The sequence below is a fragment of the Lynx rufus genome, unplaced genomic scaffold (assembly GCF_022079265.1).
Source record: "Lynx rufus isolate CCGP_SWC_20201006 ecotype Redwood Valley unplaced genomic scaffold, mLynRuf1.p SCAF_11, whole genome shotgun sequence".
In the NCBI taxonomy this organism is placed as follows: domain Eukaryota; kingdom Metazoa; phylum Chordata; class Mammalia; order Carnivora; family Felidae; genus Lynx; species Lynx rufus.
The window spans coordinates 68,678,224-68,705,132 of record NW_025814825.1 but is presented as its reverse complement, the minus strand read 5'-3'; positions in this window follow the sequence as shown (position 1 = coordinate 68,705,132).

Genomic DNA, 26,909 nt, shown 5'->3' with positions numbered 1-26,909 from the left:
TCTATCAGCAGGGTTGACGCGTGGGACAGGGTCCCAGCCCCCAGGGCCAGGTGAGCCCGCGCACTTGGAAGGTCAGAAACCTGAACAGGAACCTCTCCATACAGCTCAGGGAGGGGCTCGGGGTGGAGGGGACAGCTCCCCGTGGAGGTCCCCCCACCAGCCTCTGGAGAGCCACGTGGACCCCACGTGTTGTCCCGGCCTCTTCTCTGCTTCCGGGGTGCACCGTGCAGAGCCGACAGGCAAGCTCACCGCGGTCGGCCACTCCCCTCTCCCTGGGCCCGTGGATCAAGACGCACAGCACTTCCCGAGTATTTCAATCTCGAAATTGCTTCTGTGTGTGGTTGAGTTGCTACCGGGGGCACATCACGGAAGAACTTGACCCCGAAGCCAGTCAGGTGATTTCGAACGTTGTTTGTTTGGAGGAAAGGACAACGAAGGTCACCCCCACCCCTGTCTGTGACCGTGCGGAAGCGGGACCGAACGTGGGGATGGAACCCAAATCCGGTGTCCTCACCTGCCTCGCGGTGTCCGTGGACAGTGCTCTGTGCACGGCGTGGCCTAGGCGCTCCCAGACCTGCTCCTTTGGTGTCTCTGGCCCCAGCAGGCACCCGCCCCGCTGGTCGATGCGCGGCCCGCCGCAGGGCTCAGGCCGTGGGCGTCTTGTCCTCTCCACAGCGGGAACGGATGGCGTTCGTGCAGCTCGGTGAGCCGCTGGCCCACTCCCCTGTCGCGTTTGTCTCCACACACCTGCCGCCCCTGCGGAGCGCGCGCAGCCCGGGCCGTGGCCGACGGGAGGGCGCCCGTCACACGTGGGCCTTGCTGGGAGTCTGCACGGCCACATTCGGACGCGTGCACGTGTCAGGGCCACACGCCGCCTGGCTGGGTTGGTCCGAGCATCTGGTTGGCTTGCTGGGCCTCACACACACGTTCCACAGACAGACTGGTGTCCTTCAAGGGCGCCTTGTTCCAGGCTGTCCGCAAATGCCTGGGGAATGACCCACCGCTCCCTCTGAGCCCTGCAGCTACCCCAGCCACTGCCACCAGCAGGAAGAGAAGGCGACTGTCCTTGACCACGGAGTCCCTTGTCCTGTCTGGGCCACGGTGATTTCCAACCACAGGACGACAAGGGACAGTGGGATTTCCACTTGGGGTGTGAGGGGGCTCCTGGCCGGATGCCCGAGTGGCTGGGACGCATCAGACCGCATCCTGGGGCCTGGCCGGCAGGCCCTTGGTCCCCGGGCATCTGGCCCCGGGATTCCGGGCTGACCCAAGCTCGTAGTCAGTCACCCGCGGGCTCGGCCCTGCCTCGCTGCCTGGGTGGCCAGTGTCATTGAACTGCACAGTCCAACTAGCCCTCGGTCCCGTAGGAGGCACAGAGCGGGCCGCCTGGGGGGCAGAGCAACAGACAACCCCGGCCAGGGCCCAGTAGTGCAGGCGCTGTCGGGGACACAGCAGCTGCGTGGGCACGACGTGTGCCTCTAGTCTGTTCTCCGGCCGGGGCCGTGTCAGGTGTGTGTGTAGGTGGCCGCTCCAGGCTCCGGGTCTGCTGCAGAGCCTGGGGCAATGGGACGCCCCGAGGCCTCCACCGTCCCCTGGCCCCAGGAGGGTGCCGACGCTGGGACCACACGCCCAGGCCACCGCGGGGGGGTGGGTGCAGGTGCCCACATGCCGAGGGCCACCTTCCTCAAACCAGGGTGCTGTCTTCATGGCGGGATCCACACTCAGCACCGAAGACAGCCAGCCTGGAAGGTGCTGGAAGGAATCTCGTGAGAGTCTGTGATGCACATAGTTACCACACGCACAGAAAGGAAAACGTTTCCACCCAAGCGACCTTTGCCTTTTATCCAAATCTGCGAAATGTATTTTTCTATTTGTTCAGAAAGTGCGTCTCGCTGGGCAAACTCGACTGACGTCTGACATGAAGCCGTCGGAAGGAAGCTATAGCCTCGTAGCTCGATGAGCCGCACTGAACAAAAGCGAAGTCACGGGGGATCGTCTATAGATTTTACAAAAGCAAAATCGTATCTTTTCCAAGTAGAAAAATCCCTTTATTTTTTTCTTAAAAGAAAAAAAAAAAACCACTCTGCCCCTCCCCCACTCATGCTCTGTCTCTCTCTCAAAAAATAAATAAATATTAAAAAAAATTTAAAAAAAAAGAAAAAAACCAAACACCTGTATCATAGGGAAGAGGGAGTCAGGTCGGGAGATTCTCTTCTCCCCAAGCGAGGGCCCGGCAGGAGTCCACGGGGCACTGCCCAGCGTCCCCACGCAGCCGTTGCGTCCCCGCCTCCCTGCCGGTGAGTGAGCGAGCCGACTCCAGGATGAGCCACCCTGCCATGGCAGCTGGTGACGTGTGTGTGCACGGGAGCGTTCTTGTGCACGAGCGTGTGTGCACACGAGTGCGTGAATGTCTCGTGTGCATTTGTACACGCACGTGCCTGTGTCGTGCGCATGCGCATGAGGGTACCCGTGCCATCCATCTTTGGCATTTCGTGCGGGCAACTCTGCCCACCATCTCTGGGCCTCGCCCCGCCCCCCCCCAGCCTCCGAGGGTGACAGCTGAGCTGTGGGGGGTGCTGGGGGTGACCTGGCACAGAGTGCCCTTCTGAGGGCACCCAACCAGCCCCCTGAGCCCTGAGCTCGGCGGGTCCACAGCGGTGGCAGAGCCTGGGTGGCTTCTCCAGGCCTCGCCCTCTCACAGCCAGGAGAGGCCACGAGGGGACCGTCCTGGCTGATGAGGCAGCTGTTGTAGATGAGGGTCCTGCACCGTGTCTCCGCCGGTGCCTCTCGTGGTCCCGGCGCGCGGGTGGTGGTGGCACCTACGGAGCTGGGGCCACGGGAGCGGCAGCCGTCCCTCTGGGCCAGCACGGGGATCAGCTCAAAACGGCAGTTCAGGGCCCCCGGGGGGTGCGGGCGGGGCTGGTCAGCAGACCTACCCCTACCCGAATGTGGATGACACGCTTTTCTCAGCCCGGCCACCCGCTCCCCCGAGCCTGCGCGTGAGCTCTCAGCCCAGCCTGAGCCCCGCCCCCCCGCGTGTCTTTCTTGCTCTGCTGTGCATTCTCCCGCCTCGTGGTCTTTGTGAAATGAGGTGGTGAGTGTAGACAGCAACCACAAGCAGGCTCGCAGGCTGGCGGGCCCACCGGCTGGGTCGGCCTGGACTGGGAGCTCCTCGGGTTCATGCACAGAAGCCTCGGGGCGGGGGGCCCGGCCCTCCTCCCGGGATCCTTCATAGGTGGGGCGGGGCATGGCCGGGGTGCTCTGTGCTTGGCACAGAGGGCTCCAGAACCTCCCCGCGATGACCCCTGTGTGAAGAGTGAGTCCTCTTGAAGAAGGCAGCCTCAGGCCTGGGACAGCAGCCCAGCCACCAGGAAGGCCTGCACCCCCAAGCCAAGCCCAGTGCCAGCCCGGATTCAGAGACAGAGCAGCCGACCCACGGCCGTCAGAGTGGCTCTTTACTGTCTGGGAAGGTAGTGTTTCCAGTAAAGGAAGGCATAAAGCCGCCACATGAGGCTGGGATCACAAGCTGGCGTTGGGACACGTCCAGCCTGCTGCCCTCTGCACTGTCCTGGCCTCCTGCCAGCTCCAGGTCAAGCAGGGGCACACGGCCACGTTGCAGCCCTGTCCAAATGTAAGAGGACACACTCGACTGGCAAAGCACCCGTCATGCTTTGGGACATTCCTGGATGTAGGGTGGTAGGGCCCTGGGGTCCTATTGTCCTGGTCCTGCTGTTCTCGCCGAGGGTCCCGGTTTACTGTGGGAATCAGGCATCCCAGAGGATACCTAGTAGCTGGCTCAGAGTGGTGGCACCTAAGCCTCTCCTAGGGCTCTCGTGGGCCACCCCTGGGCCTCCCCTGGCCTCTCCTGGGCCTCGCTTAGGCCTCGCTTAGGCCTCCCCTAAGGGCTTGGCTTGGGGGTGCGGGCCTTCCTGGTGGCTCTGCTGCTGTCCCCGTCCTGCGGCTGCCTTCTTCCAGAGGACTCACTCTTCCAGGGCCTCTCCTGGGTCTCCCCGGGCCTCTCCTGGGCCTCTCCTGGGCCCCCCCTGACCTCCCTGGGCCTCTCCTGGGCCACCCCTGGGCCTCCCCTGGGTCTCCCCTGGGCCTCTCCTGGGCCACCCCTGGGCCTCCCCTGGGTCACCCCTGGGCCTCTCCTGGGCCACCCCTGGGCCTCCCCTGGGCCTCCCCTGGGCTGTCCTGGGCCTCCCTGGGCCATCCCCGGGTCTCCCCTGGGCCTCCCCTGGGCCTCCCTGGGCCATCCCGGGGTCTCCCCTGGGCCTCCCCTGGGCCACCCCTGGGCCTCCCCTGGGCCATCCCGGGGTCTCCCCTGGGCCTCCCCTGGACCACCCCTGAGTCTCCCCTGGGCCTCCCCTGGGCCTCCCTGGGCCATCCCCGGGTCTCCCCGGGCCTCCCCTGGGCCTCCCCTGGGCCACCCCTGGGCCTCCCCTGGGCCTCTCCTGAGCCTCCCCTGGGCCTCCCCTGGGCCACCCCTGGGCCTCCCCTGGGCCTCTCCTGAGCCTCCTCTGGGCCTCCCCTGGGCCTCCCCTGGGCCACTCCTGGGCCACCCCTGGGCCACCCCTGGGCCTCCCCTGGGCCTCCCCTGGGCCTCCCCTGAGCCTCCCCTCGGCCTCCCCTTGACCACCCCTGAGTCTCCCCGGGCCTCCCCTGGGCCTCCCCTGGGCCTCCCCTGGGCCTCCCCTTGACCACCCCTGAGTCTCCCCTGGGCCTCCCCTGGGCCTCCCCTGCGCCTCCCCTGGGCCTCTTCTGGGCCTCCCTGGACCCTCCCTGGGCCTCCCCTGGGCCTCTTCTCAGCCTCCTCTGGGCCTCCCCTGGGCCTCCCCTGGGCCTCCCCTGGGCCATCCCCTGGGCCTCCCCTGGGCCATCCCCGGGTCTCCCCTGGGCCTCCCCTGGGCCTCCCCTGGGCCACCCCTGGGCCTCCCCTGGGCCTCTCCTGAGCCTCCCCTGGGCCTCCCCTTGACCACCCCTGAGTCTCCCCTGGGCCTCCCCTGGGCCTCCCCTGTGCCTCCCCTGGGCCTCTTCTGGGCCTCCCCTGGGCCTCCCCTGGGCCTCCCCTGGGCCATCCCCTGGGCCTCCCCTGGGCCATCCCCGGGTCTCCCCTGGGCCTCCCCTGGGTTCACTTGGCTGTGACTCATTACTGGTTGGCGGGGTATATCGTGAGCTGCCCTGGCTTCGGCTGGCTTCGGGGTTCCCAGGGCCTCTCACACACGGCACGCCTCTGGGGCCTGGCATCTCTGGCTACAATTGTGTACAGCATGCTCCATAGTCTCTGGGAGAAAATGCCTGAGCCTGCACCCTCGTGGGGTCCTGGGGACAAACGTGACGGGGACAGTGACAACCCCGTGACCAGAGCCGGGTCCCCAGGCCCCTCAGAGCCTCAGGAGAGGCACGCCGGCCGGCCCCAGGCAGCAGGAAAAGTTACCGGAGCAGCTTGGCTGTGGCTCCTGCCCCGCTGTGTCCACACGGCACCTGGATTGTGAAGAGCGGGGTGTGAGGGTTCGGGTCGGCAGCCCCGGAGCCTTGCCGATGGGGTCGTCGCAGAAGCCGGGTGTGGGCGTCTGTCCCAGTGGAAGTTGCTGGACACGTGGCTCCTCTCTGCCGGGGGGCTTGTCCCGGGACGAGGCACCTTCGCGGTGCCTAGACGCTCGGCAAGGAGACGTGTTTGCTCCCAGCACCTCTCCAACCAGCCATTCCAGAAGGTTCTTCCAACCCGAGTCTTTCCAGTTCTGAGTCCTGGCTGCTTGGACAACGCCCAGGAGGCGGGGCCGTCTGGGAGCGCCCGGGTCTCGCACCTGCTGGTTGGATCGTCAGTGTCTCGTTTTGCTTGCTCAGCGACACTGCTGTGTGAACCGCACACGCCTTCCTGCCTCCCTTCTCAGCGGACGCCTGCGTCTGCCTGGCCCTGGCCGCGCACTGGCTGTCCCGGCGCAGAGAGGACCAGGTCCCCTAGAGCAGACACGCGGCCTGTGCACAGGGATGGCGGCCCATCTGTCGGGACACTGGCCGTTTTGTTCTTCATGACAGTTTCCTGCCATAATAGCGTGACCCCAACGCTCTCCACACCAAAGACTCTGTGATCCCCACACCAGAGGCTAGAGTTGATCTCTGTGACCCTTGTCATCTGTCTGCGCCACTGAGGGCCTGTGATGTCCGTGGTCTCCCCAAATCCCAGGACCCTCCTGCCCGCCAAGCTCGCTGCCCGGTGAAGGGGGCAGCCCACACCTGGGCGTTTATGTTTAGAGGAGAAGATGCCACACACGAGGAGGGACCCACAGCAGCACGGGGCAGTGAGCATTTACATGATGCCGTCTGCGTGCAGGGCACGAGGCAGGGGCCCCGGCAGTCTGTTGGCTCCCCGCGTGTCCTGGGTGTCTCTTCCAGGGGCCGGGCCTCCGGAGGAGAGCCCGGAGGAGCCAGTCCCAGCTCGTGAGGTGGAGTCAGATTCTACCCGTTGCTTCCAGAAGTTTCCCGGCCTCCCCCTGCCGACCCCCAAACTCTCTCAGGTTGTGCCGCGTCTGCCCTCTGTTTGCCTGTTCTGGGCTTTTCCCACAGCTGGGGTCACACACGGTTCCGCCTTGGTGCCCGTTCCTCGCTCCCCATGTTCCTGAGGTTCCCCTCAGCTGTGGTACGACCAGCACCTCCGGCCGAGGCCGGTCACACCCCTCGAGCGGGCGCCCCACATCTGTTCACCCACGAACAAACTGGCATTGGCCGTCTCCAGCCTTTGGCCGCTGTGAACATGCGGGTACCAGGTTCCGTCTGAACGCCGACTCCGCGGAGGACCGCCCCCGCGGCGGCCCTGTGCCAGGGTCGGCCGTATATGCAAGCGGAACGGCCGTCAGCGCCCCGTGTGCCCGTGCAAGGGACCCCAGGACGGCAGGACGCAGGGCGGCTGGGTCAGACGTCACACGTTGTTGGTGCAGCAGGTCCGGAGGCCTCGCTGAAACAGGCTGGCTTGCTCAGGGCCCCCTGGAGGGACAGGCAGGGACTGGGGTCGGGGAGCAGGTCCGGGCGATCACAGGCACAGGAGCCCACTGTCAGCTGTTCCCATGGGCTCCGTGGGGCCACACTCACCCCTTTGCCCTGACCCAGATCGTGGGGGTAGGAGGCCCGAGCTGCCGAGGAGGCGGTGATGTGCGGGGGCCCCGTGGCCCCTGGGCAGGGTCAGCTCGGACCCAGGGATGTCGCTATTCCGGAGCTGTCCTGGGGCCCCAGCGGGAAATGCCTGGTGAGGTGTCCCCCGGAGGGCCTCAGGGCCTGGTTGCAGGAGCGGGGCTCGGGGCCCTGGGGCGAGTGGGTCGCCCACAGAGGATGTGCAGTGTGTGGGGTCACAGTCCAGCACAGGGAGGCCCGGGCTCCTCCTCCCTCAGCTGGGGGGTCCCTGTGCCTGCAGGATCCCTGGCCCCGGGGCGCACAGCCAGGAGGAGGAGGAGGGAATGAGCGTGGGTCCTGGCCCCGCTCCGCAGGCCCAAGCCCGGACGCTGTGGCCCTTCCAACGGTGTCCACGTGAATGGCCATGCATGTGAGACCCCCATCCTGTGTGCAGACCCTTGGAGCCCCCCCGAGCCCGGGAATCAGGCAGGTCGCTTGGCCTCTCCTGCCCCAGCTCCCCCAGCTGTCAAGCGGGGTAATGATGTTGCCCACCGGCAGTTTGGGAAGTCCTCCGGGTGACACGTTCCAGCGCTTCATGCAGTTGAGGGAAGACACAAACTCTTTCTCATTTCTCCAAAGGTGAGCCCCAGCACGCTCCTCCCTGCTGAACAGACCCTCCCAGCCCCGGCCTGGGAACAAGGCCCAGAGCCTTCCCTGGGGACCGGGCCCGGGCGCTTGGGCTGGCCGTCAGGCCCACCAGCCTTTGCGGGGTCATTCCCACGAACCGTGCTCGCCCCCGAGGCCGCCGTGCCTCCTCCTGGGATCTGTGGTCACGTGGTCCGGCCCAGCGCCCCCCTGGACCACGAGGCAGCCCCCACCCCCAGCCTGGAGGCCTCACCGCCAGGCAGGGTCCCGCCGGGAGCCCGGGAGCCCCTCGGGTCACCTGCCCAAGCTGGGTCCCGCCTCAGCCAGCGCGGGAACCTGCTTACACAGCGGTGCACGGCCGCACCAGGAAGATGCACTGTTTTTTTGTTTTTTTTTTTAATTTTTTTTTTCCAACGTTTATTTATTTTTTTGGGGACAGAGAGAGACAGAGCATGAACGGGGGAGGGGCAGAGAGAGAGGGAGACACAGAATCGGAAGCAGGCTCCAGGCTCCGAGCCATCAGCCCAGAGCCCGACGCGGGGCTCGAACTCACGGACCGCGAGATCGTGACCTGGCTGAAGTCGGACGCTTAACCGACTGCGCCACCCAGGCGCCCCACGCACTGTTTTAATTAACCAGAGAAACGTGCTGCTTTTGCTTTTTGGTGAGTATTTCATTGGTCACGATACGGGCCATCCCGCGTGTCGAGGTGCTTTCTTCCTCCAGGGAGCTCTAGTGAGGTGCTCCTGACGCACCCTCCGTGGAGCTGGCTGTTAGTCTGGAGACAGAGCCACAGGCCCGACGCTGGGCCGCGGGACGTTAGTCCAACTGGCCCACGGGGAGGGTGGGGCCTTGTGCGGGGGCGTCCGAGCCCGAGGCCCCTGTGGACAGACAGGTGAGGCGGCACGTGGGGAGGGACCATCTCACCGCAGGGCTTGGGTGCGTTCTCCCCCATCCCTGCCGGGGCCTCCGAGGGAGGGCAGGCCGTGAGGGGCGCCCGGCTCCCTCAGGGCCCCCCTGCAGACCCTGCCTAGTGCTGCGGACTGCGGCTCCCCAGACGGCCATCTCGAGGCTGCGTCCCCCTGACCCCACGCGGCGACCCCTGACCGCCTGGCCAGCGGGCGCAGTCAACCCCAGGTCCCGCCTCCCCAGCCCCCGACGCACAGGCTCCCCCTTCTCATCGCCGTGGCCGGCGGCACGACCTCGGCCCGGCCGCACCTCCACCCTGGCCGGGCCGGCCGGGTGATGTAGCGGTTAGACCCGAGGGTGGTGGCCTGGCCGTGACGGCCAGAGGAGGAGCCCCGGAGGGGGCCGACACCCCACGCCCCCCTGAGGACCCTCACCCTTGAGGGCGGCACAGCTGGTTCTGGTGCCTCAAGGGCTCAGGGCTTGGCAGCTTTCCCTGTTCTGAGCCGCCCTCAGAACTCTGCCGGTCAGTTCTGGAGCTTTCCTCCTCTGGCCACGTGTTTTGTGACTCCTTCCCCCGCCCCGCTCAGGGCAGGTGTCGGTGCTGGCGGGTGGCGGAGCGAGGGCCGGGCTGTGGCATGTTCCACGTCAGCAGGACCCAGGTCGCCTCCGCCCGCTGGCGGCAGGGAGCGGGCGGGCGGAGGGAGCCGGGCACACTGGAGTGCAAACGCCCATGGGGCCACGTGGTGGCGGTGGCTTGGCAGTGGCACTAGCCAGCTTCCTAAAGGCCCGCGCTGCTCACGTCCCACCTGTGGCGACTGTTTCTTCCACAGTTTTCCGGATTCCCCAAACTTCTGCGTGTGCGTTTCTTCGTGAACAGAGGGACGAGATGACGCCCTTCCAGAAGTCTCCGCCAGGACGGCTGGGCGCCTGCGGCACAGCTGCCAGCACCAGAGCCTCGCGGGCGTCCCCCTCCTCCCGCGGGATGTCCGGGGTCCCACTGCCCCCGGCGCAGGGCGACCCCGGTCTGGTCAGCCGCGTCTAGGCCACAGCTTTGTGTGCGAACACTGTGGTCTAAGGGCGTTTTAGCCGCGTAGGGAAACACCTGACCTCAGGATGCCCGTGACCCGCTCACCACCCAGACCCGCGTGGGCACCGCACACGGCAGCATCTTGTGTCCTCAGCTGTGTGTGCGCCACGTCCGCTCCCTGAGAGCGTGTGGCCTCGGTGTGTCCTTCCTGTGGAACCGAGCGCCCGTCCCTGCCCAGCTGGGACCCATCGCACGCGCAGCTGAGACCCGGCTGGCAAGCCCCGTGCTTCTCCGGGTTGGTGGAGGGACGTGGTGCTCTCTCTCTCCCTCCCTGGGGCGGCCAGAGGCCAGAGGCCACTGGCCAGGAAGGAGCCATCGCCCCCGTCCGCCTGAGGGGCTATCACAGCCGCGGACCTCGTTGACACACGCTCTCCTCTCTGAGCCAATTGCTAAAGGGCCTGAAACCACGATGTAAAAACTCGGTGTAGACCTTCATTGGCGGCATTCAAGCGGAGTAATCGAGCCCCCTGTGCAGTGTCACCTGGGGCGCAGCCGTGGGCTCAGGGGACTCGGCCACGGAGGCCCCTTGTCTGCAGGTGAAGCATGCGGGAGGTCAGACCCCCTAGGGAACGGGACAGTCACCCGGCCAGCGGTTCTCGGGTTGGGCCCCTGGGCCCGTGGTGCCACCTGGGGGCCCTCGAGGGGCTCCCCTGGGCCAGAAACTCAGGGGCCGGCTCTGCCCTTCACGAGCCCTGGGCCCCGCACTCGCTCAGCTGCAGACGGACCCAATGAAGTTCCTTCTTTATCCGAGAGCCAGGCAGTGTGTCTGTCTCCACCGGGGCGGGGGGGAGGGGGCGAGGGAGGCGGCGGCAGGAGGCGGGTCTCCCCAGGACTCTGGCCTTGTTTGCTCACTGGTCGCGTGCTTGTGAAGGTAGGAAGGGGGATTCTCTTCCGGCAAAGCAGCGCGCCTTCCTTTTGCGCCAACCCACTTGCTTCAGCTCCGGTCCACGCCTGACACCCGCGGGGGCGGGCGCCAGACAGCTCCCAACTGCGCGGTGAGTGGTCCGTCTCCATGTGGGCAGCTTGAGGGTCACGGTGACACGGGACAGAGGAGATGCTCAAGGCTTCTTACCTTTGGAGATGAAATCGTGTGTTCGGGCTCAAAACTGGGAACGGGGCGTAAGGCACGCCCTCAGGCACCACGTGTTGAAGAATTCACTTTTCCCGAAGAAGGTCACGGAAGCTTCCCGGCCCAAGACAACATCTGTGCCTGACTTTGGTCACTGGGCGTGTGGCACACCACGGGTCACGTCCACGACTGTGTCCACGGGCACAAAGGCCACGGTGGCTGGTGGGTGGTGACAACATCGGGGCACGATTTCACCATTGCCCTAACTGCCTCCACTCCTCCCAGAGGGGCCACGCGGAAAGTGTGTCCTGTGGCACAGTGTCTGGGTCTGGGGGGAGGCATCCGGTCCCGCCGAGTGAGCCCAGACACACCGCGAGCTCTCCCTCGGGGAGGATGGCGTGCTCCTGGTCTCAGCAGATCCCCCGGCTGTGTGCGCCCAGGGAGGGTGCCCGTCACAGAGCAGAGGCGACGACAGGCTTCGGTGTGTCTGAAAAGAGCCGGTGGCAGACCAGTGGTTCGGGGAGCTCCTTCCTCTGGGACGAAACTGAGTGTCCCAGAGCCTGGCAGCAAGACGGCAGGCTGGCCCCCGGCCACACTCTGCACCCGCGGGGGCCGGGGACGGAGCTCTGGCCGCCCAGGCTGGCTCGTGTGTATCCTGGTCGGGACGTCTCCACCTCATCAATCGCAAGAACGCTGACCTGAGTGTCCCCAGAGCAGGACGCCTGGGCCGGCCGGCCTCCTCCCCCCGCTCAGAGCTCTGGGTTCACGCAGTGAGAGGCCCTCACCCACTGGCCTGGACCGCACGTTCTTGTTCAGGTGGCAGTCAGGAAACTCGCTTTCGAAGCATCTGGAAGCTGGTCGCAGACCGTTTCCATCTGAACCCCGGAAGGGACTGGAGAGGGTTTCGCGGAGATTTAGGGCCAGCCTCCATCCCGGATGCGGTCTGGCCGCACGCCTGGCAGGTTCTCGGCTGAGTGCTGCCCTCCAAGCTCGTGGCTCTGCCCGCGCAGCCCTGACCCTGCCCGGCCGAGGCCTTCGGTCAGGGTAGGGTGAGGACGCCCTAGAGGAGGCCGCGGGGCCTGGAGCCTGGGGGCCCTCACCCCGGGGACTTCTCCCCTGTTTCTGAAGTTCCTGATTTGCAAACAACAGTGATGACAATACCCCCGTGCTGGCCTTCGTGTGCCACAGGACACAGTGGTCGCATGGGGGCGCTCTCTGCTGCCCCACGGACCAGTCCCACCTCCTGCTGCCACTCAGGCCACTCAGGCCGAAGCCACCATCCCCAGAGCCTCTGCCCGGTTGTGGCTCAGGAAGAAGAGCCAGGCCGCTCGCGGGCGCCCCAATGGAACATACTCCTGCCTGCGGAGCGCTTGGCCCGAACTCGGAATCCTCGGAATCGGGGCCTCCAGTTCCTGTCTCGGCCGCCGACCCCACCTCGGCCCCCGAGAGGGGCACTCTCCACCCCCGAAGGGGCTCCCATTAGCTGAGCGTCACCTAGCAGTGACCTAGAGCCCACCCACGAGGGGCCGCGAGCGTGGCGGGGGCTGGGGGGGCAGGGGAGGCGGCCTGGCACACACACCAAACGCTGCTGGCAGCAAACGCCGCGGGATCCCTGCCCGTCTGGTGGATGTGGCAACTGGAACCGGCTCTCGGTCTGGAGACGGGCTGGAGCCGGGGACACCACGGGGGCCGTGTGCCCTGAGACCAGAGGCCCTACCCCTTCGTCCTAACCACCCGTGAGCGCGCCGGCCCTGGGGGGCCCTGCACACCCAGCCGCCCCTCCTGCTGGCTTTCTCTTGTTCTTGGACGTTTATTTTTGCTGTTTTCCGGTGTCTCCATCGGCAGCCGTGAAGCCTTTCCAGAACGAGCCAGCTTTCCATAGCCCAGCAGGCACACACACTCATTTGTTCCTCTTCCTGTTTGCTGGGCCTGGTCTGAGAGCTGCACAGACGTTAGCCCATCCTTGGCTTTCACCTGGGAGGTGCTCTGTGCCTATACGTTGGCAGTGACCTCGGTAGGCGACTCCGTGAGCGCGTCCCTGCTGCCCCTGCCACCTGTGCGGGAGCGCCCTCGGCGTGCGGGGCCAGGCTGCCCGTTCCAGGCAGACAAGGACCCGAGCCCGGGCCAGAGGTGCCCCGGGGAAGGCTTCTCCGTCCCACACCTTCCAGGGCTCGTGGAGCCACGTCCAGCGTGCCAGCCCCACGTGCAGCGTTGGAAGCCTCCTGCCCGCCTTCCAGGGTGGGTTTGGTGGAAAACCTCAAGCGATAACCCAGAGGAAGGCGTGAAAGTCACCACGGCAGGAAGAACTCTAGTCTCCTAAGTAATTCCCTTTCTCGAGCAAAGCCTGTGGGAATGATGAGAGGATTTGGCGGGAGGGCTTATGGAACGGCCCCTCAGGGATGATGGGGGTGGGGACTGCGGCCCATCCGTGGGGCGCTGGGCACCGTCGCCCGGGGCCTGCCCCACCTGAAGCTGCTGTTCCCACCATGCAAGGCCAGTAGCTGTCACCTGTGGCGCCAGACATCCCGGCCGGCCACAGATCGGTGGTCTTTACTTGTCCCCAGAGCTCCCCCACCCTGGTGCCAAGGGCAAGAGGGGCCGTCACTAGGAGGGGGGTTCTTGGGGTTCGGGGGGGGAAGGTTTCCCCAAATGTGGGTTTTGCCCAGAGACACGCCTGACGGCACCCTGTCCTGCCTCGGGGACCCCTGAGGGCAGGGCCGGCGTCATGGGGCTGCGGCCTGGGCAGACACACAGGATCCCCACTCAGTAGGACCCCACGCTTGCTCTAATCTCTGCTGTTGCCATCTTGAAATTCTTCGTAAGTTTTTGACAAGGACCCCACGTTTTCATCTTGCACCGGACCTCAAAAACCACATAGCCGGCCCTGCCTGGAGGCCACACAGGCCTGTCCCCTGGCCAGAAGGGCGGCAGGTGAGGGGGCCTCCAGGAGATATGGAGGGCACGGCGGGCTTCATGCATCCTCCGTGGGCTTCCTCCCTGTGGTCGGCTGCTCTGTGGGTTCTGTCAGCACCCTGACGAGTGCAGGGCAGGGGAGGGGCGGGTGTGAGGATGCCGGACCCCCTCCCTGCCGGGGCCGGACCGCCCCTGCACCCCAGGGTGAGTGTGGAGAGTGGGTGACCCCGTGCCCTGGCCGCTCTCATGGTCCCACCGCCTGGGGGCTCCTATCCTGGTGCTGTGTGATCAGGGCCAGCCCTTGCCCGTCAAGTGGGGGTGGTGAGGTCTGGGGCCCTGGCTACGGCGGGGGCGGGGGTGCACGTGGTGGAGACAACACCTCATCCCCCAACTCCCAGTCCACGCGCTGGGGAAAACGTCCTGCTGTCACGGCTACTTTCCGCGCACAAACAGTTCAGGCCTAGGGGCGCCTGGGTGGCTAAGTCGGTTAAGCGTCCGACTTCAGCTCAGGTCACGATCTCGAGGTCCGTGAGTTCGAGCCCCGCGTCGGGCTCTGGGCTGACAGCTCGGAGCCTGGAGCCTGCTTCTGATTCTGTGTCTCCCTCTCTCTCTGCCCCTCCCCCACTCATGCTCTGTTTCTCTCTGTCTCAAAAATAAATAAATGTTAAAATAAATAAATAAATAAATAAATAAAACCAAACAGTTCAGGCCCAATTGTCGAAAATGATTCCTCTATCTAGGCGGTTAAAACCCAGTAGCGATGGAAAATTCTCAGTGTGAGTCAGCACGTCTATTTTATTGGCACTTTTTAGCAGGAGCATTCTTTGTTTTTACTCCAAGGCAAAAATGATTCTTTTAAAACCTCCCTGAAAAGTATTTTGCGAGTGTACAAAATGCAAATCTAGAGAAAACCACAAACAAAACGGAAATAAAGAAAATAAAACCCAAGCAGCACTGCGTTCCTTTCCCCAAATACAAATCTAGAGAAAACCACAAACAAAACAGAAATAGAGAAAATAAAACCCAAGCAGCACCGGGAGGTTGTGCATGAGGGACACTGACACACAGCACAGAAGCTGTGTGTTTAACACCATGCGGATTAACTATGCACAGTGTCAATGCTTTCGAACAGTAGAAAGACGATTTGGGGAAGGTGTCTCCATGTAATTTAGTATTACGAGAAGAGTAATTTTCCATTATGTCGACCTGGAAACGGGGGCAAACCAGACCAGACCCGGGCTCGAGGTGAGCAGGGGAGTCTCTGGCGTCTGTGGCAACGTGTGGGCGCCCACGTTGGTTGGCTGAGCCGTTCTTCCTTTAGCGGCTTGGCAAGGCCACGCTTATGTGCTTCTCTGAAGGAGGCCGGTGACCTGGGGGCAGAGTGCCAGTGTGGCAAGTCTGCTGGCTGTCTGCTGTCTGTGTCCGGGCCTGAGGCTCGAGGCAGGGACGTTGGACTTGTCCCCAGACCAAAGCTTCTGGCCGTTCTCACCCTGGTCTAGATGGCAGGCAGAATGGAGGGATGTAAAAGCTTCCGTATTTCCTTATGAGGCTGTTTAAAAAAGAAAATTAAAACCCACCTGGTTGAACGAGCTGAGCTTACTAAGCTGTTTGGTGAGAGGGCTGAGCCCGCCGTGTGCCCTCAGGCCCATCCCGCTGGCACTTAGATGGTCTGGTTGTCATCCACCACCCTTGTTGGCGGACATCACGCACCCAGTGAGCGAGCCCAGGGGACACTGGCCAGACCCTGGCATGCGGGACCAGGGCCCTGTTTCCAGTGGCCACTTAGCCACCACAGGGCCAGACCACACGCATCACAGCTGTGGACTCACAGACCTGAGACCGATGTTCAGGATGGAGAGAACTCGGGCCAAGTGTGGACACCAGAAGTACAAAGACAAGAGATTCCTCGGAAGCTGATGACGTAATCTGTTCTATGGAAACGCAGAGGACCCAGAACAGCCGGTCTTAGAAAAGAAAGTGGGACAACTCACTGCAGCCGCCAGGGCCCTGCGGTTCCTGCCGAGGACAGACGTGCGGGTCAGCGGAACACGACTGAGAGCCACAGATAAACCCTCATGCTTACGGGCAATTGATTTTCAGCAAAGGCACGGAAGCAATTCCAGGGGGGAGAGAACGGCCTTCTCAATACACGAGGCGGAACCGTTGGTCACCATGTGCGAACAGAGGAATTTATATAAAGAGGATGAATTTGATCAGAATGGATCAAAGACCTAAGTGAACAAACTCAACTCATAAAGCCCTTAAAAAGAAACGCGGGAGTGATACTCCAGACCTTGGGTTTGGCAGACATTTCTTAGATGTGACACACAAAACACGAGCGATTAAAGAAAAAACTGGTCAATTGGACTTCAAAAGGCATCATTTTGAAAGTGACAAGGCAAGCCACAGACTGGAGGCAATATTTGCAAGCCATGTGTCTGATGACGGACTTGTATGCACCGTACATAAAGAACGTCTACAATTAATCAATAAAATAACCCAAATAAAGTGGACGAGTACTTGAGCAGAAATTTCACCAAAGGAGAAATGGCACGGCCAATAAGCACACGACATGTCCTGACCTTGGCCCCACGGGCGGGTCGAGGAGTGTCCCTCCTGGTCCACTTAACGGTGTCTGCTTAGTGTTTGCTGAGTGGATCAACGAGAAAGACGTGGTTGAAAACAAACCTAAAAAATAACCCCAAGGGAGCTGGGACCCTAAAGCCCATCTGCCGTTCCCGCCTGACTCCCTCGAACCTGCCAGATGGCGCGTGACTGAGGGCGTCAGCAGCCCACAACTCCCCATCAGCAAGTGGTGGGTTTACCTGCAAGGCCAGTGTGTGCAAGACACAGAGACAGACAGAGACACAGAGATAGAGATAGACAGAGACAGAGATAGGCAGAGAGGCAGAGACAGAGACACGGACGTCTGCCCCACGCCTGCCAACACTTCCCTCACATTCTCTTCTCATCGTCAAGGCCTCAGTGACAGATGCTGGCCCTGGAAGGTGGGTCTCTGTGACTACGCCTGAGGTCTGTCACCAGCCCTTGGCTTTCCACTGTCAGCTGAACTCCCAGAAACAGTGGCATCGAGCTGCGTGTCCCCCACAGCTGAGTGAAAACCTGCAGTTCCTTCGAGCCGCTGGTGTGTGTCGGTGGCCAGGGACCCCGACGTGGGGCTGGCAAGGCGCCGCTGCCCCCAGCACCGGGCGAGGAGGTCCACGTGGGGCCATGTCCGTACGGAGTGTCGGGAACAGGCAGACCCAGAGGCGGGCGGCAGAGCAGCGGCTGATGGGGACGGGTTGTTTTTGGGGCCGTGAGAATGTTCTGGAACCAGATAAGGGGATGGCGTGCACGCTGAGAAGGTGGATTGCTCACCGCGAGGGGTGAACAGTACCTGCGGTGTGGCTGTGGCATTTCCTCTCCCGGCTCCTGCCCGGCCCCCGGAAGCCCCCCGGGTCCCAGTGCCTGGCCCCGGCCTCTTGTCCCAGTGGCTGGAGGCTTGGCTGGGCCGCGTCCTCCACCACCCCCCCCACCCCGGGTGACTGCTAGGGACAGGATTCTTCAGCAGTGGGGTTTCTGTCATCCTGAGACCCATCCCCGCATTTTCTCTGCTGTCTCACGAGACCCCCAGATGCACGCTCTGCTTTGCTCGCCCCCCCGTGCACTTTTGGGGGGGTTCCCCGGTACCCCAAAAGGTCCCCCGCTTCACGGCGCTGCTGGGCCAGCCCTCCTGCACTGCGGCCATCATTTCCGGTGCTGCTGTGCTCCTGGGCAGCCCTGTCTGACTGGAGCGCCGAGCCCTGGTGGCCCCGTGGCCATCCGCAGGCCTTTTCTCCGGGGCCTCTCAGCTTCTCCAAGGGAAGAATCCAGCCCCGTCCGCTCGCCGGCTTCGGGGCCCCGAGGTGGGGGATGGTTGGCTGCCGCCCTGGTTGCGGTCCCCGTGCCCTCACCGCGGCCGCCGTCCTGAGGGCCACGTCCGCTCAGGATTCCTCTCGGGAGGAAGGTCGTTCCCAGGCAGGGAGGCCCCGGGGCCCCGGCACGGGTTGTTCACAGACATTCTCTCTCCTGACGCTGCGGAGGCTTAGAAAAAGATCCCTTCTCCCTGGGGTGTATTCTGTTCAAAGTAATTAGGGCCAAATTTAGCCCTCACATTATCACGCTTCTTCCTTCTTTCCAAAGCGTGTTGGAGCGTCGGTTCCTTCTGCCCAAGATGTGTGAGGGGGACACCTGTTTGCAGAGGGCCTGGAGGAGAGCTGGGGGGTGCGGCCCTGTCCTGGCTCGTGTGGGGCACAGTGGGTCCCGGAAAAGCGACCCAGCTGCCCAGACCAAGGGTCATGAAGTAGGCGCATTCACGCGGGTCTGGGGGTCTCCCTTGGAGCTGTGGTCCAAGGAGAACCTCTGCTCTGTGGGCCACAGAGCGCCCACGCTGCAGGTCAGAGAGCATTCCGGAAGGCACACGTGCCAGTTAGGGCCTCCTTTAGCGCACGCTGGGCAAGCGGCCCCATCGGGTCCAGAGTATCGGCTCTGCCGGGCTCTCTCGCGGCTGGTGGTGGAAACTGGTCCGGGGTCCGTGCGTCTCTCCCACGGTCTGGCCAGGGAGGGACCGCCTGCTCCTGTCCTGTGGGGGCTCAGGATGGCTGCCGCTCCTGTCCTTGTCGGGAGGGGGTGGGGTGGGCGGGGCTCAGGACTCCCGCTGCTCCCGTCCTCACGGGGGGCGGGGGGGGGGCTCAGGACGGTTGCCGCTCTTGTCCTCGCAGAAGGGCCGGTTTCCCACTCTGTCCTCCAGGATCTTGGGGATCTCATCACCGCCCATCACTGGGGGCCTGGCGCTGCTCACCTCCGAGTCCCTGCGGAAGGGTTGCGGCCGCCCTGCGCTCTGCTCTCGGTAGAATGTCAGGGTTTCCCCACACTGGGGATGGGTCCGTGTGCACAAGCCACCCGGACTGGCGTCCCGGGGACAGGGTCTCGTCAGCTGCTGCCCCTCCAGTGCTCAAGGGTCACGGGACACGCGCCGTCACCACACGGGTCACGAGGCACGCTAAACCACACACACTCAGAACATCTCCAGACAAGAATGACATTGATGGTGCCACAGCAGTTCCGGGGGACAGCAAAACACACGGATAATGTATTTCTTAAATGTAAATGCTCTTTCTTTTTAGGCTGCTGGTTTTTTTCCACTTTCTCTGTTTTGATGACAAGTGCTAAGTTGCCCATCTCTCCCCACAAGTCCTATTTTGGGAAACTTAACCACAGCTTCCCATGATTATGAACAATTCTTCATCCCGATTACAATCTGCTGGCTTTGTTTCTGTGAGCTCCTTAGCACACACCGACGGGGGCTTCCTGCCTGGCGGCTGCGTCTACACCCAACAAAAGACACCCCCCCCCCCCGGTTTGGAGCCACGTTCTGAGGTCACCCAGCCCCCAGGTCCTCCTGGGCCCCTGTGCCCAGCCTCTGGGCCGGGCACACGTGCCAGTTAGGGCCTCCTTTAGCACACGCTGGGCAAGTGGCCCCATCGGGTCCAGAGTATCGGCTCTGCTGGGCTCTCTCGTGGCTGGTGGTGGAAGCTGGTCCGGGGTCCTTGCGTCTCCGCGGCTGCGGAGTCCTGCGCCGGGCGGCTCCCTGGCCGGGCTGCCTCGGCCCCACCCTCCCGAAGGACTGGGCTGTCACCACTGCCGGGTGGGTCCTCGGGCGGGGGATGGGCAGGGGGTGGTGTGGTCCCATCTTGTGGCGTCCTCCACTGCACACTGCCCCGATGTCAGACGCGCATCTTCCAGACTACACAGACCCTGCTTATCCATGCTGTGTGCCACCCCCCAGCCCAGAAGGTAACCCCGCAGGCCTGGCGTCTGTTCCCAGGTGCCCCGGCAGGTGAATGACGCATGCCTGCTGGGGAGGGGCAGAGCCCATCCAGGGGAGGAGGGTCTTACTTTCAGACCGGACAAGAAGACAAACACGTTTGGCCTGCCCGTCACCAGCTGTCAGGACATCCCAGGTGCGTTAGAAGACTTGCCCCGTCCTTGGCCTCACGCGGCTCTGGGGGTGCCACGGTCTCCCACACCCCTGCTCCCGTGTGGGACCCCACACTGGCTGCTGCCAGGCGTTGGGGCCCGGGAGACGCCGGGGCCGGGCTGAGGCTGAGGGCCCTTGGCACACTCGCTCACACGTGCCCAGATTTTGTTGTGAAAACCACACAAGACAGCAATGACCTCATCTTCCCTTTTCCTTCCCTCAGGTGCAGCCACAGGACTATTTCGTTGCAGCTGCTGCAGAAACGAGTCCTCAGGCCCGGCTGCTCTCGGCGGACGGTGAGGCTTTCCACACCCAGGCTTCCCTTCGCGCACCTCCGATTGCCGCTGAGACCCCAGTAAGAGCAGCAAAGTGAATTAAAGGGAAAAAGCACACGAGTCTGCAAGATCAGAGAGAATGGGCTGGGAGGCACCCACAAAGTCTGTAGTCAGAAGGTGGGGAGATGCTGGCCCACGTGGGGAGGTGGGAAAGAACCAGGCTGGTCACGGAGCAGCCGGGACGGAGTGGGTGGACCACGCCTCAGGCGCAGAGACTCGGGGCCCAGGGCTCCTGGAACCTAGGAGGCTGGGGCTCACGTGAGGCAGGGAAGCCTCCAGACCCCTCCCCCTGGCCCTCCCCTGCCCCTGGTGGGACAGAGTGGCTCAAGAGAAGGAGCCTGTGTGTGCTGGCTCGTGGGCCCCCCGCCATGTTATGGGGGCCCCGCAAGCCTGGGAAGGAGCCCAAACCTCTGGGCTCCGAATCCGAGATGCAGCGCCTGGCTCAGAGCCAAGAGCGGGCAGCTCCTCCAGACATTTGGGCAAAGTCAAGGCCGCGACACGAAGGACAGACCAGATAGTGAGTGACACAGAGGGAACCCGAGAGCAATCCGGGGGGGTGGTGGAAGCTAGGAGGGACGGTCTCTGGGGGACGGTCCATTTCTGCTGCTGCACAAAACACAGGAATGGGGACCGAGTTTGTCCTGGGCCTGAGACATTAGAACAGGCACAACAGATGAAACAGTGGTTTTCTGGAGCCCGCACACTGGCCCCTAAGGTCAGGGGTCCCTGAGAGACGGTGAGACCCACATGCGCCCGCTGACTTCCTTGAGGGAGTTTCTGGGCTGCAGACAGGGGGAACTGAGGCAGAGCTGGTGCCCCCCTCCCTGGCCCCGGGGCAATTTGGATGCTGCACAAAGGGAGACAGCCTGGTCCCGTGTGAGAGCGGAGGACTGGTCCGCATACTGGAGCCTGCGGCCAGGGACAGAGCCAGCCGAGAGGCATAGAGGGGACGGTGTCTGGTCCTCGTGTGGGCTTGGTCCCACCAGCCAGACTAGGAGGTCTCAGGATTCCTGGGGCTCTGGGGAGGGACAGGGTGGAAACTAAGGAGCCCGCAGAACACACTACTCTGGTCCCACTTAAATCTTAAAAAAGCAAGACCCAAAAGGACCAAGTAATTTAACAGAATCCCAGAGCACAGCCCAAGGATATGTGTAAAGAAATACGAAAATATCAAACTCCCACCATGGTGAAATTCGCAACGTCTGACATCTGTTCTAGGATCCTTGGCGCGCAGAGGTGGGAACAGCGCCACCGAGGACTCGGAAGCCGTGGGAGGCCAGGAGCGTGCAGAGCCGCACGCGCCAGCCCCCCGCGCCGCCGCGAGTGCGGGGTGAGGCCTCCGTTTGAGACGGTCCCTATGGGGGGGCCGCTGCTGCAGTGCCCGCCTCCACCAACACCCAGCAGGGCCAGGAGCCAGCTGTGGGGGCAGGAGTGGCTTGGAGCCCTCTGAGGGCCTCCCCGCCCCCATGCTGGGCTCTGGGAGCAGATGTCCCAGGGGGCACCTCTACCAGGGACACAGAAGGAACCCACCAAACTCCAAGCTCTGGCCCCTTGAGCCAAGATGCCAGTGAGCAGCTGGGCACCGTCGTATTGGCGGTGGGCAGCTCCTGGTCGCCAAGTGGTCGTGAGCCGCCTGCTGTTGACGGGCAGAGGGAAGGTGGGGCTGGCCCCGAGGGGTCCCCTGGGGGCCCCTTCACACTGCTGTCCTCAGTCTTGATGCAAACACAGCCCAGAAGGGCACGGGGACCCTCACCCCCGGTGGGTCTGGGTCACCCCACCAGGGGAGCCCAGGCAGACGGGCTGCTGTGAACTGCGGGTTTGTGTCCCCCAGATTCACATGTTGAAGCCCTAACCCCCGGTGATGGTGTTGAGGTGTGATTAGGGCACGAGAGTAGAGCCCCGGTTCCACTTGCATCATAGACCCCAGAGTCCCCACTCCTCCCCCCAGGTGACGGTGCAGTGAGCAGACGGCTGTCCGTGAACCAGAATCTTCCCGAGCCCTGATCTCGCACGTCCAGCCTCCAGAACGGCGAGAAATTAGTTCTTGTTTGCAAGCTGCCCGTGGGGACGGAGGGGCCTCCGCGTGTCTGGAGTGGATGGGAGGGGGCCGAGGGTGTGCCGCTGCGGGGGTCGGCCGTGGGGGCTGCACTGTTCCTCCCAGCCTTCTCTTGTCGCCAGATTCCCTAGGAGGAAACGCCAACTAGAAGGGAGTGGCGGTGGCCCCGCCGGGGCGGGTGGCAGGGCCTGAGCGGGACAGCACCCAGTTCCTGTCAACCCCGTGCTCAGTGTGTCAGGGAAGGGGCCCCGGGCTGTGAGGACGGTTTGGATTCTCTCAGAGGACATGGCCATCAGCAGTGTGGACTGGCTCACCCGTGGCCAACTTGGTGGTGTGTCTGCATCCTTCCGTCCGTCAGAAGTCACCGTGGAGGTTCGTGCGCATTCTCCGCTGCAGAGCCAGGCACTGTAGTCCCTCTGCACGCGTGAGCTGCAGGGTGCCCACAAGCAGCACCGGCCTGGGAAATGGGGGCCACGCCCTGGGCTCTGCGGGGTCGACCCACCCGCCCACAGCACGGCCACGGTCACGGAGCGTTCGCCCTGGGTCTCCGGGAGGGGTGACTGGCAGGAGAGCACGTGTGTCCCGAAAATAACCTGAGCAGAGTGACGTGGCTGGGAAAGGCAGGGGGCACCGCTGGTCGCGCTGCCCGGGGAAGTGCCCACGGTGCCCGCAGTGACCTGAGGGGTCTCAGCACGGCGTCCGTACCTCACGGCAGCTTTTATAAAGTGTCAGCAAAGCACCTTCCACCACGCAGCCTCCCGCAGGCAGAGCCATCTCGGCACAGAGACCAAAGGGCTGGGGTCCCCTGGGCGCCGGGAGCCTCCCGAGGATGTGAGGTGGTGTCTGAGGACCAGGCCCCACGAGGCTGAATCAGCCCTCCACCCCCTCCCGTGAAGCCAGGCCCGGCGCACCCAGAGAGTGTGGCCGGGGCACTGGACCAGCGGGCACTGAGCCCCACACTGCGCAGGCCGAACCCCACAAGCTGCTCCTGGTCACAGACATCAGGGTGCCAAGGCCCGGAGTGTCACCTGGGGCCCCTCTGAGCCCGTGCTCTGGGTTTACAGGGCAGGGGCCCCAAGCAGGGGCAGGAGAAGGGTCTGGGGGCCTCCGGGCCTCTCCTTGCCCAGGGACCTGCTCTCGCCCCTCACCTCGAGGCGGTTGTGCCCAGAGTGAGGGCCGCACCTGCTTCTACTGCTGCCCTCGAGTGAGCTGGGCGACAGCACCCTGGAGAACAGGGACCCGTCAGGTGCCTGGCCAGGTATGGGCGCCCCTCCCCTGGCCGAGTCCAGGCCCGTGGCCGCGTGGGCCTCCTCCAAGGGCTGGAAACAGCAGGGTTCGGCTGCAGCTTATCAGAAATGTGGGCTGAGACGGGGCCTCCGGAGACACGTGGCCCCCAGACGGTGAGGAGGCTGTCAGCCCGCACCTGGGACCCCAGGAGCCCCCGCCCTGGGGGTGGGCAGGGGGCTGGGCTCAGTCATCCCTGGGTGCAGGACAAACCACCGCGGCTCAAACCTTCCCCGGGTCAAGGTGCCTGGGACACCCTGTCGTCCTCCAGCCCCACATCCAGGGCACCTCGGCCCCCCCACGGCCCAGGCAGGGCCAACACGGCCCCTCACCAGCCCCGGGTCTCAGGGCACTGCCCCTCGAGTCCGGCTCCTCTGCTTCTGCCCCCACTTAGCGCACCTCTGGTCTCTGAACGAGGACCCGTCTCGGCAGACGCCCTGTTACTGTGTCAGTGATGGCCCCAAGCAGCGGGATGGCCGTCCCCGCCGTCTTAGCCTCACAGGGAGCTCCCGTGACTTGCGGCCTCCTCAGTGGAAGCAGGCGGGCCGGCTCCACCTGTCGGTCGCTCTCTTGGCTGTGGTCCTGCCCGGGCTCACTGCCGGCGTCCCTCGTGAGCGTTCCCGGCGGTGACCACACCGCACCTGCCGTGCTGGGGACTCCGTGAGCCGGGCCGGCCCCTCCTCTACGCCGGCTACTGGAAGCGTGCGCTAAGCACAGCAAATGCAGTGGGGTGACGGCGTAATGGCTCGTCCGAGGTGTGCGAGGGCCTGGCCTCCACCCCTCCCTGATCCAGCAAGCCCCCGACAGCCCCACGTGCCCACTCGGGCCCGGTCTGCCCACGGCAGGGGCCCTCGGCAAGGGAGGGGCCGGCCCGTGCCCTCGTTGGCCGCAGTCCGGTGGGTGTGCCGGGGCCGGGAGGAGGGTGGTCACCCCTCTCACACGTCTCCACCTGGCCAGGACCCCCCAAGTGCTCGTCGGGAGGCATCCAAGGCAGCCAGGAAGGAGGCCCGAAACAGCCAGACTGACCTGGGGACGGGGCAGCAAGGTTTGCCGACAGCGGCCCTCGGCAGGGACGAACAGCGAGCCTCGGGCCAAATTAATCCCCGTGGACTGATCCAAACTGCCTCAGCGTGACCGGCCCTGGGGCCGCCCGGTGGGACACACGCAGCCGGGAGGTGACAGTCACACGTGCTCGCCTCCCCGCCCATTTCTCTGGGCAGAGAGGCCAGCGGTGCCCGCCAGCCAGCGCCTTGCCCGGCACGCAGTGCCCATCGGTGCTTGGTGTGAGTGCCGGCCTCAGGCCAGGCGTGGGCAGGGCTGGGGTCTCATCTGAGGCCCCCGGGGAAGGAGCAGCTTCCAGCTCACGCGGCGGGCGGCAGAATTTAGGGGTCGTGGGGCCGGGGCCTCAGTTTCTCGCTGGCCGTTGGCCGCTGGCCCTCGATTCCCGCCTGTGGGCTTCCTAGCACGTCCACGTGCGTCGTCCAAGTCAGAGGGGGACGGAGTCTCTTTGCAAAGCCGACGTCACCATCTGACGTAGCATAAACCAGAAGTGACATGCCATCACTATTGTCATATGCCACCGGTCTGGTCCCTCCCACTGCATGAGCAGTTTGTTTGTGTCTGTGAGCACGCCTGTGCGTCCGCGCTCTGAGTGTGCCCAGGTCATGCGGTGGGGGGGGGGGGGGGGGGGGCGCGTGGTCCCTGCTCCTCCCCCGGGAACAAAGAGCATTTGTTCATTCTTGTTATAAAATCATGTCAATTTTCTTTCTCAAGGAATGCTAAAATGCTGTTTTTCTCTGTGTGTGTGCAACAGATTAGCTCTTGCTACGATGATGATGAAGCTACTAAAAAATTTCCAGCAGACCCCTCGACTCAGTATCAAAGGCCCTCCCGTCCCTTCTTAGACACTGACCTGTAGCTTTGTCATTATGCGGCAGACAGGGAGCGCACCCTGGCCCTTTTCCAGAGGATTCTTCGTGATTCTGGATCACGATGAACTTTCCTCAATCCTTTCCCAAGTATGATCTAATCCCTTACACGATACTGATGGATTTAGGTGGTTCGTTACAGTTTCCGGGGGTGTGTTCTTTTTGCAGAGCTCTGAGCACACTGTAAACCCATCCACGCGCTTTGAACGACCCAAGAGAAGAACGAGGCCCATGCAGGGCAGGGGACAGGCCCTGGGTGGGGGTGTGCCGGTGCCTGAAGCTTCCTCTGGCACTTCCGACCCAGTGGTGCCCTGACTCCTGTTCTCCCGGCGGAGCACACGGTGGCCTCTTTACTGTCACATTTAATCTGATTCTTTGTCGTGGCCTGCTGTTTGTTCTGAGACCGTCAGCCGTGTCACCTGCTTCTGGAGAATCTTCCTCCCGCCCTTCCTGCCCTGGGGTCCCTGCTGGGACATCTGCTCTGCTCGTGACAGAGCACAGGACAACTGAGAGAGGCCGGACCCAGCACCTCCGCGCAATGACAGCAGCACGGGGGGACACAGCCTCAGCGCCACCCCGCCGTGGGGAACTGGCGAACCCCAGGGCCCCCTGCCCATAGCTACAAGGCAGAGGGCGGGGAGGTACGGCTGGGTCTGGTCGACCACAGGCTCTCCCACGCAGGTCCCAGGTCCCGTCCGCACCAAGCATCCTCCTGGGATCAGAGGGCCTCCCTGGTGTGATGTCTTGGGACGACGTTGTCAAATGCCGGCCTTCACCTTTGCACACACAGTCCCCTGACAGATCTATCCGGCATGTTCAGGAGTGATGCTTCCCCACAGAAGCGCTGGCGACTCACCCGTCACCCGCCTGCTCCTACTTGTGTTTAGCTGGTGGCTCTGGACGCTGGTCGGCCCGGCAACTCGGGGCTCCCACGGCCAGTCACCCGGGGTTCGGGGCGGCTGGCGCTCCCTCTGTCTGCCCACCTGCTCTCCAAGGTCTGGGACCGGCCCATTCTTTGTGCAATTAATCACAGTCCCAACTGTTTCATCAGAAACAATGCCCCTTCGTGCAGAACCTAATCCCTCAAAATCTGCCCCAAAGTGGATCCCAACTGACCTGGGGATGGGCTGGGACGCTGTGACGGATGCTGTCCCTCCCCAGCCGGCAGAAGGACCCCTGGGAGGGGAGCCCCAGCCAGCCCTCCTGTCCGTGGGCTTCACTTCACCAAGGAGCTGCCATGAGGCTCCCGAACCCCCGGGAAGGGGTCCTCTGGGTGGGAGGCTGGGAGGGGGTCACTCCTGGGGGACCCGCCACGGGGCAGCTCTGCCTTCTCAGGAACCTGCAAGGCTCCCCAGAGTCTTGCCCTAAGCCTCTTACCTTAAATGAAAGTTAAGCCCAAATGTATCACGGACGTAAACATGAAGCAGAAAACTGTTAACACTTTTAGAAAAACACGTAGAAGAGAATGTTTGGTATTGCTGATATTTAGGGCTGGGCAAACTGCTCTCACCCTTGACACGGAAGGGCGTCCCACGAAAGGGTGGTTGACACAGTGGA